A 19,237-nucleotide genomic window follows, 5' to 3' on the forward strand; every position below is an offset into this window, starting at 1 on the left:
AATTAAAATCAAATACACTTATATTGTATAAAAATACCTTCAGGCTATGTGCAGAAGATGTATATGAAACAAAATGACTTCTGTGTTTAGACTTGAGTCTCATCTCTAAGGTATCTCATTATGTTGTGTGATTTCACATTGTTCTGACTTATGGCGACCCTATCATGGGGTTTTCTGGGACAGAGTGTGTGTGACTCTCAGGGAGTTTTCGTGGCAGAGTGGGGAATCCAAGCCCGATCTCCACAGTCCTAGTCCTATGCTTAAACTACTACACCATGCTGGCTGTCATCTCATTACTCATGGATTTGAGTAATATGTTATCTCTAGGAACCTCTAGGTCCTCCAGCACAACTTTGCCAGAAGTTGACCACAGAGGTGCAATGGAGGACCTAGAGATGACTACAGACAACACTTCTTTAGGCATATGTAGGCTCTCCAGTGCGATTCTGTCATCAACTTCCAGTGCATGTTGACCATAGAGTTGCACTAGAGGACCCAGAGATTCTTAGAGAGGTTTTTCCCCTCAGGCAAAATAAATAAATAAGTTTAAAATAGTGGGCTTTTTTTTCTTGCTGTTTTCCCACTTTCACAGGGATCCGGTGCCCCTAACCCTAGCAAAAGTGGAGAGTCCACTGTATATGGAAATGCAGGTACAGCAGAGTCTCAATTATCTGTCCTTCGGTCATCCGACATTCCAGATTATCCGACGTCGCGGCTGCTTGGCATTTTGTAGGCATTTCCGCACCCCAGACATGGCCCCAGACACGCCTCTGAACAAAAAATGTTGTTACTGCAACATTACTGCAACATTACTTTTACTGTTACTGCAATAAAACTTCAATACGTTGGCAATTCATAGTGATTTCAAGGCTTTTCCTGGACCCTCCGGATTATCCGACATTTTTGGCTATTTGACTATAAGCCCGCTCCTTTATATCGGATAATCGAGATTTTGTATTCCAAAGTCAAAGAAAAAAAAGCAAAAACCAAAAACATTCCTGGTCCCCAGCATTTTGGCTAAGGGGGACTCAACCTGTAGATTAAAATCATGAGTTTAACACAGTTTATAAAAGGAAATTACAATGTAACAATGCTGATAAAAACACACTCCAATTAAAAGACCTTCTGCAATGACCAGTTAAATGTTAAATGTCTGGGCAGATAAAAATGTCTTTGCCCGCCATTGGAAAGGGAGAAGAGGGGACCAACCAAGGCTCCCATGGGAGGGATTTCCATAGTCAGGGAATAGCTGCTGAGAAGGCTCTCTGCTGTTTTCTCACCAACTGTATCTGTGATAGTAGTGGGACTGAAAGTTCTCCACTAGGGACCTTAAAATTCAGATAGGCTCTTAAGGTTAGAAACCTTTTTCCTCAAAGGAGTACATTGGGATAATAATAATAATAATAATAATAATAATAATAATAATAATAATAATATAGTTTATTTGTATCCCGCTTTTCCAAAACATGATCAAAGCGGCAAACAACAGCATATAAAAACATTCCAATAAAATCAGTTAAAAAACAGTATTAAAAACAATACAACAACACTAACAGCAAAGGGCCAGAGAAAAGGGGGAAGTCAATATATACAATCCAGGGTCGTCAATGAAAAGGGGTAAGGGAAAGAATGGTTTTTCATGGTGGGAAGGCTTGGGAAAAGAAATATGTCTTCAAGTTCTTTTTAAAAAGACCTAAAGATGTGGTGGAGCGGAGCTCGTCTGGGAGACTATTCCAGAATTTTGGGGCCATGACAGAAAATGTCCTCTGTGAGGTCCTCACATAGCGTGTCGCTGGGACCTCCAACAATTTCATCCCTGTTGACCAGAGTGTGCGGGGCGGATTATATGGGGAGAGGCGGTCCTCCAAGTACCATGGGCCCAAGCCATTTAGGGCTTTATAGGTCATTACCAACACCTTGTATTGAGCTCGGAAGCGAATAGGCAGCCAATGAAGATCTTTCAAGATGGGAGTTATACGGTCAGATCTGGAACATCCAGCGACCAATCTCGCTGCCATATTCTGCACCAACTGTAGCTTCCGGGTTTGGTACAACGGTTGCCCCATGTAGAGTGCATTACAAAAATCTTGCAAACAACCTTGTGAGGGCTGAAAACAGACGATCAGCAATCATTAGGGATGAGCTGGCACTGCAGCTCAGGCCTATCCAAACTATGTACTGTACTATTATTTATTTATTGCAATTTTATCCCACCTTTCTCCCAAGTTGGGACCCAAGGCAGCTCAACACACACACACACACCACTTTAAAAATCAATTAAAATAGTCCAATTAAAACAGTAAAACTTAAAAAAATTACAACATGCAAAATTTAAAACATACAAGGTTAAAAATAATAACCAATCCCATATCTCCCAATAAAACCAGGCTTGCATGATTTTAAAAAGCTTGCTTGAATAAAATTGTCTTTGCTTGCCAGCAAAAGGCCAGCACTATGCACTACACCATACTGGCCCTCTGTTATTGTAACTGTATTTAATTATTTATCTCATTTTTGGAGGCTGCCACATGGTTAAAGGGCCAAGGTTCCCAGGATCTTTGAAAATCCTGCATCAGGAGATGCCAATTTCATTAAAAACAAGAGATAAAAGCACAGGTACCCTGGGAGAAAATCCACTGCAATCTACTGCCATACAACATTCCTTTGAGTATTACTTAGTATGAAACCCCATTCTTTCTCTCTCTCCTCCCCACCCAAAAAAAAGGGGGGGGGGCAGAAAAGAAAATTACTCTTTTGCCGCCTGCAAGGGTGACGAGGGGAGTCTGAGCTGTAATGAGAACATGTCAGGGAGGCAACAGCTCCAATGATGCATTAAGTACAAACTGTCAAAACTGAAGCAGCTACTTCACTTTACAAGCAGCAACCGAAATTGCACAGGTGAACTTCACTCCTCCACTCACTCTCTGACCTTGGCTTCCTGAGACCAGAAGAGCCAATTTCAAATTCGTTTCTTCTCCTAATTTGTTGAGACTCACAATCTGGTGCTATGCAAATTGAATCACCTTCCATCCAGTGGTTAGTTTTGAAAATTGATGTCTAGTCTCCCTCTAGGTTTTTGTCTTGGGGTGGGATGGAAGACTCCCCCCACCTTGAGCTTTCTGCATGGAAAGTACAGAGAATCCTCCATGAGATCACTGCCTGGCTAAGGAGGATTCTGAAGAAGCAGAAACCAGGGAGAATCCAATGAAAGCCCTGGAAGAAGCTGGAGACAGGTTTCAAGGTGCTCAAAAGGTTGAATCTCCCTTATCCAGAATTCCAAATTATTCCAAAATTATCCACATGGGTGGCTGAGATAGTGACCCCTTTGCTTTCTGATATTTCAATGTAAACCAAGCTTTGTTTCATGCATAAAAATATTTAAAATATTGTGTACAAAATTACTTCCAGGCTATGTGTACAAGGTGTATACAAAACATAAATGAATTTCCTGTTTAGTCCCATCTCCAAGATAACTCATTATGTATATGCAAATGTTTAAAACTCTGAAATCCACAACACTTCTGGTCCCTGGGAGACTCAAACAGCCCAATATGTTTCAGCAGTTGTGTACTCTTAAGACCTACTTCAGGGAGCAATTTAGAATTGAAGTTCAGGAAGTTCACTTGTCCAGAAAACATTTTGTGGTTTCCTGCATGGCATGGGGTTGGACCAAATGATCCTTGTAGTAGTTCCCCCCAACTCTAAGATTCTATGGCCCAGAAATTTCTGAAGTCTGATTCTAAATAGCTTCTTGGAGAGGGCCTTATACACAGGCCAAAATGTGCCCAGCTTTTAAAGTAATAAAACACCCAACTTTTGAGTATCTTGAAACATGCCTCCACACTTCAAAGGAGCTGTTACAACAAGCTAAAGATGAAGTCAAAGAATGGGAAACAAAAGTTCAACAAGGAGACACGGATTTTGAACAGATCTCCAAGTCAATATGCAAAGTAGGAAGATTTGAGAAATAACACATGAGAGACTTCAAAACTGTTATAATCAAGTATTTGGAGTCATTAGTACAAAGACAACAGCATCTGATAAAACATTGGGAGGCATTCCTACCTAAAGCCAAAAACTATTGCCTAGGAAGAAGACTTTCAAATATGAAGGCTCTCTCGATGTTTGTCCCAGTGTCCAAGACCTTTTTGTTCATGTGCTTCCTGGTCAATCCATTACACCAGTGGTTCCCAACCTGTGGGTTGGGACCCCTTTAGGGGTCAAATGACCCTTTCATGGGGGTCACCTAAGACCACTGGAAAACACTTATTTACTTACAGTTATGAAGTAGCAACAACAATAATTTCATGGTTTTGGGTCACCACAACATGAGGAACTGTATTAAAGGGTCGCGGCATTAGGAAGGTTGGCAACCACTGCATTACACCATGTACAGAGGGAGCAAGTAACATTGGAGTCCAACCAAGTAACATTTCCAAGTTCTGATTCTGGCTGTCACAGATGCTTCTGCGAGCAGAGCCTGAAAGCCAGAGCTTCCTCCCACCTAGCAGCTGGTTTTAGTGATACACTGCATCCAAACATGGAGGTTTAATCCAACCACTTCGACTAAGAGCTTTATCCTCTGTGTACTTCGTTTAAAAATTGCCACAACCCGTATATTTGTTTCTTACTTCAAAGTGTATGCCCTGTTTTAGGTTACTCCTTTTGGGTCACACAGCAGTATTAAGAATGCACTCAAGATGTGCTCAGAGATGACTGTTGTGTTCCACAACTTGCTGTTTGAAATGGAAAGATCCCAAAGCAACTAATGTTAAGGTGCATATTATGCAAAATCGACTGAGCTATTTTGAGACGGGGGGGGGGGGGACTCCATAAGCACTATTCCCCACCTTTAGCGGTAAAAAGACCATATCCCATCACTTTGCCACCCTTCCAGGGCAACCAAATCTGTTGTCTGAGGCAGCTGCCTCACTTTCATAGAGGTGAGCATTCTGACCCTTTGGAGTTTGAATTCAGCCCTGGGACTTCTTTTCTCCTAACGTGGGGAAGACCATGTTGGCAGGGGATGATGGAGGCTGCAATCCACCATGGTTGGGGGCACAAAGTTGTAGAGATAGCTGAGAAAAACCTCTCTCAGTTCAGATGTCTCTTACAGGTCAGGTGTCCCTTACAAAATGACACCCGCTGACTGCATTCCACTCTGATGCTGCATCTTCCTCTTTCTATGATTTCTTATGTGATCATCCCTACAGTAAAAAGCAACGGCAGCAAAATTGGGGGGGGGGGGGGAAGGGGGGGGTGGAATTAGGGGAGACAGAGGAAAGAAGAGAGAGTAAGGGCAAAAGCTAGAAGAAAAGGGATAGCTTGGAAGAGCCAGTAATCCAGCTTTCAGGCGCACCGCCGTTAAAAAATGACTTAAGTTTTCTTGATATATGAATTTGCAGAGACACCATTTATCACTGGGGCTGTTTACCTCCACAGCGGAGTCCCTCAAGCCAAAGAGTCGTGTCATTCCCCTTTTGACTGATTAATTAGCCAATCAGGGGACATTTTTCACTGTGCAGGATGATGGGTTCTCCCGGCTAATGTTTGGTCTCTAATGGCGACACATTAAAGCCAACTCGGCTCTTTTAGCCTATCCAAGTGACCGAATGGGAAGGCAAGATGATAAATCAAAAACCAACTTTCCCACCTCCCTTGGTTTTGCATCGGGCCCAAACAAAACCCCCAAGGAACCAGGGGCTCTGGGTGGAGATGCTTCACCGATGAAGGGAGGTCGGGCTGCGGAGCAGGGGAGGAAGAAGAAAACAAATAAGAAAAACAGGCAATTTTAAGATGGCTATAATTCTAAGCAGCAATGTTTCTCTGTTCCTAGAGATGGGAAGGTCCAGAAAATCACCAGGAAAAAAAATATTTAAAATTCACCCAAGCCAGAACCCCTTTATGAAATTGCTTTTTCACTGAAATATTGAAAAAAGGTCACCATTTTGAATAAAATGTTTAACGTAAGGTATTGACGTATATACCGCTCCAAAGTCATTTCTAAAAAGCATGTGAGAGAAATAATACTTTTATGAAAGACTATGTACAATGTCCGATCATTCTAATTATTTTATGAAAGACTCTCTACAATGTCAGATCACTATAATTACTGCTCTTTGTTCTCTTTTCTCAGTTTTTCCCCCTGTGGGAATCAATGTGTTAGTATGGAAAACTAGTGGAGACAATTTTTTTTTCTGGTTTAATATCACAAATGGTTTCTTGTGTTAATTTATTTTATTACACCTGCTCTTCAAACCGCCCAAAACAAAGAGGCACCTTACAGTTCAGGTGTCCCTTACAGCTCAAGATCTTGTAGCTCTATTCATAACAACAACAACAAGTAGGAAGGAATAATAAAAATATAAAAGTATATAATACAATTATAAAACCAATTATCCAGATAAAATACTAAAAACACAGTATGATATAAAGCAAACAGATAAGCTATTGTGAAGTCGAAGGCTTTTACGGCCAGCATTCACACATTTCTGTGGGTTTTTCGGGCTATGTGGCCATGTTCTAGAAGAGTTTATAGATAAACTATTGTTGTTGTGTGCCTTCAAGTCATTTCCAACTTAAAGTGATCCTAAGGCAACCCTATCATGGGGTCTTCTTGGAAACTTTGTTCAGAGAGGGCTTGCCATTGCCATCCTCAGAGGATGAGAGAGTGTGACTTGCCCAAGACCACCCAGTGGGTTCTCATGGCTGAGCAGGGATTCAAACCTTGGTCTCTATAGAGTCCTCACCCAAAGCTCAAACCAGTAGACCATGCTGGCTCTCATATACGTTGTTTAATTCTTTTTAAAGTAACTATTATATTTAAACTTTTATCAAAGTTCCATATAGTTTTTAAATTTGTATTGCTTTTAAATATTCTGTTAGTCATTTTGAGTCCCATCACTGGGAGAACAGTAGGATATTAATGGGAAAAATAAATGGATGGCTTTTATATGGGGCGGTGTTTGGTTATGCTTTTAAACTTCTGTATATTTTTATGTAATTTTACACAGTTTTAAAGGTAAAAACATTTTTATTTAGGCAAGCTTTTTAAAAATTACGACAGGGTGTCTTACTTGGGGTGTTTTTAACTTTTTTATGGTATATAGTTTTAAATAGATGATTTTAACTGCTTAGGGAACCCCTTTGCTTTCCATGGTCATCCGAGCTTCGGAGGCACCCAGAATTTACATTAATGCAGGTCTTACGTGTCAGTGTGCTGAGATTGAGAGGCATTCTGGGAAATTGCAGCTGCAAAAGCTGCAAAAGACACGAGACCTCATCTTGGCTGATAATACACTCCTTTGTAACTTGAAGGAGTTTTGTCACTTACGACCTGGCCTGCAATTTTGAACATAATTTCCCCATTTGCTGATAGGGATTACTCTTCCATGCTAGAAGCAGCATTTTAATTGCTCACTTAATTGTTTTTAAAAATTGTAATGTGATGTTTTTGAATTCTTTATTATCTTGTAGGTCCCTTCCTGGAAGAAAGGTGGCATAGAAATGACATGAAATGAAATAAATAAATTTAGTTAAGATTACTTTAATTGTTTTAAATTTTTTATTGTGAAGTTCTAAACATGTGCTTTATCTGTGAGTGCCTTGAGTTCCTTACTCGGAAAAAGGCATCATGCAAATGAAATTAATAAAATAAATACAGTTCCTCCTGGTCTTGATCTGGCTTGTTGATCATGCCCAGTTCTAAAGACCTTGAGCATCACTAAAAACAAGAAGTCTGTAGTCCTCATGGTTGTGAACAGAAAATAACAAGTTAAGGTTGATCATAACACCCATCTTGAAATCCCTCCACTGGCTGTTTATTAATTTCCGGGCATGGTACAAGGTGTTGGTTATTACCTGACTACTTATGGGGGCGCCTTCTCCCATATTGTACGTCCCATCCTTTACGGTCCTCTGGGAAGAATTTACTTCAGTTTAAAAAATCCAGACTGTCCACCATTTCCCAGAGGGCCTTCTCCACTGCTGCGCCAAGGCTATGGAATGACCTGCCGGAGGATATCCGCCACATTACCACCCTGGTGGCCTTTAAAAAGGCCATTAAGACGAATCTCTTCTGGCAGGCCTTTCCAAATTAGCCTCCCCTCCCTGAGCACGTTGCAGCTTATTCCCTCCTATTATAGAGTCCTTCTTAGATTTTTCCCCAACTTTGTTGATCTTATCATCACAATGTTTTTATATTGTAAATAATTTAATTTAGTTTTATAATCAGGGATGGGTGGTTGGACGGGGGGTTAATTTTAACTAGATTTGATATGTAATACACTGTTTTTAGATGCTGTAACCTGCCTTGATTCCCCGTGAAAAGGCAGGCTATAAATAAATCATCATCATCATCATCATCATCATCAGGCTGCTGACACCTACAAGGGTCATACAGTATATATACCCCACACACCTCTGTGCCAGCATTCTCTGAAGATGCCAGCCACAGATGCAGGGAAACATCAAGAATAATCTCTTCTAGAATATGGCCACATGGCCCGAAAAACTCACAAAAAACTATGGATGCCGGCCATGAAAGACTTAATAATTTCACACTGCTGACACCGTTTCCAAGGCCAAATGGGCAGCCCAGACACCACTCAGTTCCTTCAGTGACCATCAGGAAACATGAATCAGGAGAGGAAATATTGAAGAGTCGAGGGGAAAACCTGTGTGTTAGTAATCAGGAAATTACCAGAAGATGAGAGTAGCAGCCTCTAGAAGGTCGATAATGAGACATAGCTAAATGACGGAGGGGATCAGAGAGCAAAGACGTGGCTTCTACTGATGCAACACAAACCACAGGCTTGCAAGGGATACCCTTACAATCAAGGAGCCCAAAAATCAAAGTGGCGGCAAGCAAGTTAAAAATAAATCCACACATTACACCTCTACATTTATGCATGTGACTCCCGACTTTAAAGCACTTTTGGGTGTCTCATGAGCAGTCAAGATGAAATCAGAATCCTCTTTAGTGACTTTCCAATACCAATGTCTTTTGCAGGAATGCTTTCCTCCATGATAAGACCTTGTCAGGAAATACAGCTGGAGGGAGGAAGGAAACATGCAGAATAAATTTATTACATACTGTGTGTGTGTGTGTGTGTGTAAATTAGAGATGCTCAAGAGGGGCGTGGGAGTATATTTAAGGGGTTCTAGGAAGTTCAACCAGATAAAAACTAACGGAATGTGTGTTTTTTGCCTTCCCAGTGCAAAGATTTCTTTAAAAGGAAAAAGGGGGATAGCGCCGGAAGCATAGCCAATTCCCTACTCTGGATCGGAGAAAGACCGCTGAATACGGTTTGTACCTTTGGAAATTTTCACCTAATGGCCTATCAATATTTCCAACAGATTCAATGTGCCGATGATTCCAATTTCGGATAGACAGCCATTGTTTCTGCAGCAAATACATATCAAGGAAGAGCCAGACAACCCCCCCAGCTTCTCACTCAATTTGCACCTCAATTTGTTCTGGAATGAAACGAGATCTCAAACTGGACAGAGGCCAAATGTTTTGCAAGTAGTGACATCAAGAGAAAGGATAGGGATGATTATGTCATTCAGGGAAAACAACGGAAGTCCAGGAGAAGCGGTACTTGGCTGGTTTTGAGCCTCAATGCAAGAAGATTTGGGGAAGGGGGGGAGGAGAGACAGGTTTGCCTGGGCAATCACCACTAATGCTTGGAAAATTTTCTTTTGGGGGGCAACAACTTCCAAAGTCCCCCAGCCAGATGCTCAGTGGGGTATTCTGAGAGTTGTTGCCTCAAAAAAGAAATGTTTCCAACCTATGTTCAGCATTGAGCTTTCCACAGAAGGAAGGAAACTTTCATTCCTCTTACCTAATATTATCAATGACATTTTAATTACCATTTGTCTAAAGAGTGGCCTATGTAATCCCCCAATTTGATCTTCAAGACAACCAGGGGTGACAAAAAGGACAAAAAGTATTTATGTCATATCCAAATGAAGATTTGAACCTGGTCTTCTGAGTCTAATGCTCTGTAAACTGACATCCTGACACCATTTTGAGAGGGAGTGTAGAATAAAAACAGAGGTATCTGGGTTTGCTGTGGCGGCACAGCCAAATGGAGGGAGTCTTGGGGGGAAGTGCCCCCCTACTTGCCCACCTTGACCTTCTGGGAAACCTGGAACATGTGAGAATGTATAATGGGGAGAAGGGGTGAATATGCCAGGAGACCAATCTATGATTTACATCCCAGCTAGCATTTCTGATTGCTCCATCCCCAAAATGATCATTACATCATCATCAGAAGATCATCTAGGAAACGTGCCTCTTCCCTGATACTGTTTTGCTCTAGGTTGCTGCCTGTGAGACTAAACAACTGCACCCTCCCTAAAAACTGGTACAACGCAGTGGCTTCTGACCGTTGATTATCCTTTCCCAACGTGCTCTCCCCTAGATGTTACAGACTTCCTCAAGGGTGGGAATCATGCAGCATTCCAGATGTTGTGCTGCAACTGCCATCATTTCTCAACATTGGCTATGCTAGCTAGAGCTGATGGGAGTTACAGTTCAAGAGCATCTGGAAGACCATGCCATTTCCATCTCAAACCTAAATGCCATTGCTTGTCCCAACAGGAGCAGATCTGCTGAATCAATTAGATTTACTAAAGTACTGAGTTAACATTCAACAAGTGGTTCAACAAATCTCCTCTTGTGGATACTAGCAACTGGATAGCGGGCCACAATCTATGACAATTATTATTATTATCATCCCCAACCAGTGTGGCTGATTGCTGGTTAGCTACAGAACTGAGTATATCTTGGGAATCGCATTCCAGCAGTGAGTAGAAGCACAGGCCAAAGGGGTGAGACCAATAATGCATTTATCAAAATGTTTATAGGTCACCTTATATCCTAGGACACCAGGGCAGTGTACAAAACCCAATCTAGGACAACAAATAATAACAGTTTTAGAACACTAAAAGCATACTAAACCATTGATCACTTAAAGCCAGATAACCTGAAACCAATTAAAACAGTTTAAACTTATGGTGCATCTAGCGTATGTGTAAATTGTGTAAAATCAATTAGGACCTGAAGGCTTTAATAAAAAGCCACATTTAGAATGCCACCAACATTGGAAACATGTCCTCCCACACTGTATTACCTACTGGACACGGGGGGGGGGGGGGGAGTGTCCACATTTAGAATGCCACCAACATTGGAAACATGTCCTCCCACACTGTATTACCTACTGGACATGGGGGGGGGGGGAGTGTCCACATTTAGAATGCCACCAACATTGGAAACATGTCCTCCCACACTGTATTACCTACTGGACACGGGGGGGGGGGGGGAGTGTCCAGATAGAATCACAGAATTTTAAGAGTTGGAAGGGTACACAAGGATCACCTACTTCAACCTCCTGCCAGGCAGGAATAAACAATTAAAGCACTCCTGAAAGATGACCTTCCAACCTTTGTTCATAAAAACGGCTCCAAAGAAGGAGAATCCATGAGCCTCTGAGGCAGTCTATTTCACTGCCAAAGAGTGAAATAGTAGGGAGGGCACAGTGGTTAAAATGCCACTACTGCAGCCACAAGGTTATGAGTTCGATCCCAAGGCTCCAAGGTTGACTCATCCTTTCATAAGTTAGTAAAATGAGTAATCAACTTGTTGGGAGCAATAGTAAACTGCTCAGAAAATGCTGAGTTCACTTATAAGCAGTACAGAAATGTAAATGCTATTGCTATAAACAGCTCTTATAGCACCCTCCAAAGTCTTCCAAATGTTTAGGTGGAATGTCTTTTCTTGTAATTTGAATCCATTTGTTTGTGTTCTAGTTTCTGGAGCAGCAGGAAACAAGCTCACTCCATCTTCTACATGACATTCCTTCAGATATTTAAAGATAGCTATCATCTCACCTCTCAATCCTCTCTTCTCCAACTGAACACACCCAGTTCCCCAAGATGCTATAGCTACAAACTTGCTGATGTTGTTATTGTGTGCCCTCAAGTTGTTTCTGACTTATGGCAACCCTAAAGCGACTCTATCACTGGGTTTTCTAGGGCTGAGATTATGTGACTCTTCACAGTTCATCCAGTGGGTTTCCATTGCCGAATGGGGAATCAAAACCCTGATCTCCAGCTTCATAGTCCAGTGTTCAAACTGCTGAATCCCAACATTTTAGAATGGGAAAGTGAGGAGAGATGTAGAAAAGCTGGGAAACCAGCAGATGATGGTGCCATTGGGAAAGGTCCGTTGGGAAAACTGAAGGCCAGACTGCAATCCCTGAAGGGCCACAAGCTCCTCACCTATTTCATAGGTGGATACCTCACAATATATGTGCTTCATTGGGGAAGTAGGAAAAAACTCATTCTCTGCGACCAGCCCTTCTGTTGAACTCTATAGCATAAACAAAACAGGGCTGGTTAGGGTAAATGGTGACATGTCTGCCTCCCAATGGACCCAGGAAAAGATAGCTGAGAGGTTATTTTGGCTGCTATATAATTGGCCAAGCAGCTACTCTATAAGCAAAGGGAAATTTGTTGATGCAACCGTCTCTTAAGTAACAGGGAGGAGAGTGGTTCAAGGAGCCAACCAAAGACCTGGGCACTGAATTGTATGGACAAGGGATATCTTCCTTGACCAAGAGACCTGGGGTATATGCACAGAAGGGGCTATGCTGGATTTTTTTTTAGCAAAGTTAGTCTCTACAGCAGAACATCAAACCCTGATGAAGACCAGGACTCCCCCTATCTCAGCAGGAAGAGATACAGGGACAGTCTGCTCCGGCATTTCCTTGCTCTTCCAAGTGCAACATGGACACTCTCCAGGATTTTAAAACCCAGGCGCTGAATTCAGTGCCAACCTTTCAAAGAATGGAAACCATAACCTGCCACTGATATACCCCAAGGGGTGGGGGGGACAGAAATGCAACATTACTTCAATATCATTTCCCCATTTGTTGTTGCAGTGTGCCTTCAAGTTGTGTCCGACCTATGGCAACCTTAAGGTGAAGCTATCATGAGGTTTGCTTGGCAAGATTTGTTCAGAGGAGGTTTGTCATTGCCTTCTCCTGAGGCTGAGAGCATGTGACTTGCCCAAGGTCACCCAGAGGGTTCATGGCCCAGCAAGGAATAGAACCCTGATCTCCAGAGTCATAGTCCAACACTCAAACCACTACATCATACTGGCTCTCCATCTCCCATTACCCCCTTTGCAAATCGTTTGACAGTATAGCTTTGTGAATTAAAGACAAAGGCAGAGCTGGGAAATATTAATTTTGGACTACAGCTCTCAGAATTCACCCCCACTGGACATGCTGGCTGGGGTCTTTTGGAAATTGTAGTTGTCACAAACTGGTCTAGCTTTCTCTTGTGATGGGGAAGGAAAGAGGCCAAAGCTTTGCAACAGGCTCCCTTATTCCCTTCCCCTTGGAATTCTGCTGCCACCAGGTGGATGTCTTTATTTGTGATGCTGCCTCCACCAATGCTGCCCCCAAACTTCTTATTTCATAAATGAATCCCCTTTTTGGTAGAGCACTAAGGCCTTAGGCATGGGGTAGGCAACCAATAACTGCAGGCCACAGCAATAATAATTTTTAGAAAGGTTTACTAATCTAATGTAAAAACAACAGCAATCTTCCATCCATCTTCTTAGAGGTCATATTTTGATCCTAATATTTCAGTTTACAATAGGCCCCAATCTTCTAGGCCTATCTAATCACAGCCCCCAAGAAATTCAGGTCTTACATTTTCCCTGTCTCTTCCTCTCACATTCCAGAGGCTTCCTGGCAAGCTTCTCTCCCAAAATTGTTTAGCCTCACACTCTGGCTGTTTTTCTGTTTCTATCTCCCTTCTTGGATTTTTTCTTATCAACTGGGCTTGTGTCATCAAGTAATTTCTGACTTAAGGCAATCTTAAGGCAAGCCTATCACAGGGTTTTCTTGCTAAAATTTGTTCAGAGGGGATTTGCCTTAGAATTCCTCTGTAGCAGAGAGTGTGATATGCCCCAAGTCACCCAGTGGTTTCTATGGTTTAGCAGAATTTGATCCCTGGTCTCCCAGTACCCTAGTCCAACACTCAAAACATTATGCTATCCTGGCTTACATAACAAATTTTGCTTTCATTTTACATTCCCCTTGTATTTTACAAGAAATTATATTCACATTTTTCATAATACAAACTGTATTTGTATTTTTACAAGAAATTAAAACTTAGCTACTGAACTCTAACTCCAAATATACCAGTACAAAATAAAAAAGCACTATTAAACCCATACCTATCAATAAATAACAAAAGAGTGCAGTAGTCCAAAGAAGCAGCTTTCCCAAGCTCTGAACAAAGGAATGCCCGAGTCTCAATTCAACTTTTTCCCATTTCAAGCTACCTTCAAAGTGGCTTGAAATGAAACCAGCTTCCTGCACCCATCTTACTTCTTAGTTCCTTCCAATGTTGCAAGCAGAAACCAGGAAAGCTAAACAGGGATGCATGTGTGCAACACGAAAGAGTGTGTGTGTGTATCTTCAAGTCGATTCCAACTTAAGAGTGCCCCTAAGTAATAATAATAATAATAATAATAATAATAATTTTATTTCTATTTCCCGCCTCTCCCTGCGGATCGAGGCAGGATCACAGCAGTATCAACAATACAAATTACAAAGTGCACAGTAGAATAAAAATAATATTATTTAACAATACAATACTATCTACCAGCAATGTTGCTGCAGATGAGTTAAAACATCCATGTCATCATCTGTTTTCCATATTAACAAATCAGAGTGGGAATATTCAACTATAACAGGTCGGGTAGATATGCCTGCAGGAAGAGATCTGTCTTTAATGCCTTCTTAAAGGCTTCTAATGTGGTAATAAGACAGATCGCTTCCAGTAAATTATTCCATAATTTTGGGGCCGCGGCTGTAAATGCTTTGTGGGAAGTAGTGGCCAATCTAGTTTTTGTGTATTCCAGCAGTTGCTCCCCTGAGGTTCTAAGAGTGCAGGGCGGATTGTGTAGGCAGAGGGGTTCCTTTAAGTAACTTGGGCCCAAGCCATATCGGGCTTTAAAGGTAATGACCAACACTTTGTATTGCATCCAGAAGCTAATCAGCAGCCAGTGTAAAGATTTTAATATTGGTGTAATATGGTCCGATCTTGATGTTACTGTAACCTATCATGGGGTTTTATTGGCAAGATTTGTTCAGAGGAGGCTTGCCATTGCCATTGCCCTCCCCAGAGCTGAGAGCATGTGACTTCCTCAAGATTTCATGGCCAAGCAGGGATTAGAACCCTGGTCTCAAGAGTCCTAGTCCAACAATCAAACCACTACACTGCATTGGCTCAGCTAAACAGGATAGACCCTCAAAATGAATCTCCTTGCTTCCCCAAAGAATGGGCACTGTATCACCTGGAGAACAGGGCCTTAAACTGATAAACCATTGCTATCTAGCTCTATGTAAAATTTCCAAATTAATTTTGTTCTTCCTGCTTTTTTCGGTGTGAGCCCGGAGTTCAAAATTTATCTGTGCACCACAACACCGCCACTAGGGTTGGCATCACTCAGTGTGGTAACTCATGGTGTCACCTTCCCCCATGGAACTCCTTCCATACCACACCACACAGAATCCTTAGTCATGCTTTGTGTACTAAAGTTCCTTGTAAATCATAATTCCCATATATCACTGAATGTAATGGCAATAGTTGTGACATAAACAACTAGCAAAATTAAGTTGTACCTTTAAATTACAATATTGTACACACAGCCTAAATCTACTTACACATACATACCGTAGTTTCATGCGGTTAAAGTGAACATTTGGTAAGATGTGATTTAAAAAAATTTTTTTAAAAGAATAATGTTAATAAATTCACATTTTTTAAATTAAAAAAAGACCTCCTTTCTTGTCCTACTGAGCCTCACCCCACTCATACAATCTCTTCCACTGAGCTCTACTGTTTAAAGAGAAGCAAATGCCACAGCCTGTTTCTGCAGAATGGCAGATGTTTAGGCAACAGTGGTGTTCCCTGCCTTAGGGTGTCACCTGGTGCAACTGGCACCCCCTGCACTCCCCTAATGACCCCTGTTGCACCATAGTGGCAAATGGTGCGCTCCCCTGTCCCATGTACCAAGTGACTTCCTCTTTCCCCTCCTAAAGGCAGAACCATGGCAGCTGCTCTGGAGAATCCCACCAATCCCCTACCTACCCACCTACTGCAGTAAATCCCTGGAGTAGCTGCCTGCCCCATCTCTTACTTTGAGGGTATCTCTCCCAAAGCAAGAAACTGGTCACTTTTCTGAAAAAACTAATGGTCAAGACAGGTAGGCTTGTGGACTCTGGGCAGTTCGGGGTGGAGACTTTTCTGCATTCCAGTACTGCTCCTCAGAAAGTTCTCCTATTCAATTTGGACTCTGTTTACATGGGTGATTTACAGCAAATCCTGCCTGGACTCACTGCATCCTGCTTACATGAGACAGCGAAGAAGCCCTGAATAGGGTCTAGATTATCCTCAGGATGCCTGCACCCAATTCAAGGCTTCTTCCCCTTAACCCATATTTTAATAACTCACCATTTGCTGTGGGTTTTCAGTGACAATGGCAGCCACTGCTTGGTGCTGCTGCTGCGGGCGTGAATTGCTCTAAGGCCAGAATAAAATGTCTGGTGTCGACAGTGTGGCTGGACCCGTTATGACCTTAGATGTGGTGCCAGGTGACAAACAGGGACTGCATGGGAAGGCAGCTGCCAGTTGTCACTGGGAAAGAGAGTCGAAAACATGCAAACTAAGGGGAAAATTCTAGGCCAGAATGCTCAAGGGGCAGCCCAGAGTATTCTGGCAGGTGTAGATGAGCTTGTGGATAGGCAATGGGTAGGGGCAGCATTAGAAAAGTTTGACGGGAGCCTGAGGGCTATTTAGTCAAATCCCTCACCATGCAGGAATCCACAACAAAAGCATCCAAGAGCTGGCCTCCTTGTTTCAGGCCAGGGGGAAGCTGTGTGCCACTGCTGGGGTTGGTAAGACAGAAAAGAAAGTCTCTAAGAAAAGGGCATGGCTGGAATCCTGAACAAATGGGAGAATTCCACACTTCAGCATTGCATTTCAGGCATATTCCCCATGACTAATGGCCATCAATAGGTCTCCCCTGTGTGAGCAAATTGTCTAATTCCCAGTCAAATATATGTAAATCAACAGCCAGTGCCAAGCCTTGCCAGAGTCACTTACAGGAAGTAATTCACTCACTGAGATTTCCAGCTTTGTCTCACAAACACTCCTTAACAAAACTGCAACAACAACCCCTACATCTCCTCACAAAAATACAATGCAAGTTAAGAAGCAGACAAAACCCTGGAGAATTCTTTAAAGAAAAATATTACAAAATTAGAGAGTTGGCCTAGATCTCTAGTCTGTCTGTCAACTACAGACAATTTCCACAGCTGATCTGTTATCATCTTGTCTCAAATGCTGCAGTGATTAATCCACTAGCAATGTGAATTATGTCAACAGCAGCAGTCCAAATGTCATCCTCAAGGAAATGCTACCTATATCTCTGATAATTTGGAGGAAGCAAGAAAGTAATCTACTAGTTTAAATTCCCCCCTACAGTCTCTTGATCCTAACTGGCTCGCTTCTTCTCTTCAGAAAAGTAAAACCTCATATTCCCTTAAATAAATAAATAAATAATAATAATAATGATAAAATAATAATAAAATTTTTATTTATATACCGCCCTTCCACAGATCAGGGCGGTTTACAGCAATTTAAAAACAATACATTAAAACATCAATACCATTACAATAAAAACAGAAAAGTCCCGAGTTAGCCAGTCACCTTGCCAGTGAAGAGGAAGGAGGTCCATAGGACATCTTAATCGGGGAATGCATTACCAAAAAGGAAGGTCTTCAAATCCCTTTTAAATTGGGCCAGGGAGGTGGCCGAGCGGAGCTCTATGGGCAGCGTATTCCAGAGGGCCGGGGCGGCGATGGAAAATGTCTTTCTGGTAGTGGAGACAAGCCTGGCCCCAGGAACCCTAAGTAGTTGCTGCCCAGATGTTCTGAGGGTGCGGGACGGAATGTATGGGGAGAGGCGGTCCTTCAGGTATCCTGGGCCCAAGCCATTTAGGGCTTTATAGGTCATCACCAACACCTTATATTGCGCCCGGAAGCGAATCGGCAGCCAATGCAGATCTTTTAATTTGTTTCAATGGGATGTACTCCCAAGTAAATGCTTACAGGGTTATAACTGAAGTTAATAAATAACCACTTTTTAACCTCCTTCCCAGAATTAACAAAGAGCAAATAGGACATACAGTTTCAAGATAAAAAATCACATAACGCTAAACTGATGCAGAAATACTGGAGAAAGAGTTATATAGTGAAGGTCCTGATTTAAGTGATTTGTGCAAAACTTAGGAGAACAGTGTAATCAAATGCCTATCTATTCCGAAGCAAAGTCTATTTGTTTCAATGGGATGTACTCCCAAGTAAATGCTTACAGGGTTATAACTGAAGTTTGGCATTCAACAGTAGACTCAATGTGGATTATACACGCAGACCAGTTTAACACTACACAGTTGAAGCACTTTAGCACCACTTTAATTGCCATGGATGCCTCTAAAGAATCTGGAAATTTTGAGTTTGGTGAGGTACTAGCACTGTCTAGCAAAGAATTCTGAATACGTCACAAAATGACAGATCCCAGGACACTACAGAATGGACCCATAGCAAATAACGCAGTATCAAAGTGATTATCTGTATAATACAAACCAGTGCTTATCAAACTCTGTTCTCCAAATGTTGGGGACTTCCAACTCCTAGAATTCCTGACCATCAGCTATGCTGGCTAAGGCTTCTGAGAGCTGAAGTCTAAAATGTCTGGAGGGCCAAAGACTGAGGTGCACTGGTGTAAAAGTGTACCTCAGGAAAACACTGTTCACAACTAGAATGGGTACTTCCAATAGAGGACAATACAGTCAGCCCTCCACATTTGTGGGTTTGACTTTTGCGTATTTGATTATTCACAGATTTGAATAGTATGTTCTCCTTACGAATCTCTAGGTCCTCCAGCATGACTGCTGGATGCTGACCACAGAGTTGTGATGGAGGACATAAAGCTTCCTAGAGAAAACACTTCTCTAAGCATATGTAGGTACTCCAGCGTGATTCTGCGGTCAACTTCTGGTGGATGTTCACCACAGAGTTGCACTGGAGGACCTAGAGATTCCTAGAGGGGTATTCTCTCTGACAAAAAAAAAAAGGATTTTTAAAATTTG

At 42.0% G+C, this 19,237-nt stretch overlaps 1 protein-coding gene across 1 annotated transcript in view; it reads right to left on the reverse strand.

Annotated features, from left to right (window-relative positions):
• The window catches only part of PINX1 (PIN2 (TERF1) interacting telomerase inhibitor 1), a 73,367-nt gene that overhangs the window by 35,020 nt on the left and 19,110 nt on the right, over positions 1-19,237 (reverse strand). The gene's annotated exons all lie outside the window — the stretch shown is intronic.

Source organism: Sceloporus occidentalis, unplaced genomic scaffold, assembly GCF_023333645.1.
Source record: "Sceloporus occidentalis isolate IW3139 unplaced genomic scaffold, rSceOcc1.0.p SCAF_6, whole genome shotgun sequence".
Classification (NCBI taxonomy): Eukaryota; Metazoa; Chordata; class Lepidosauria; order Squamata; family Phrynosomatidae; genus Sceloporus; species Sceloporus occidentalis.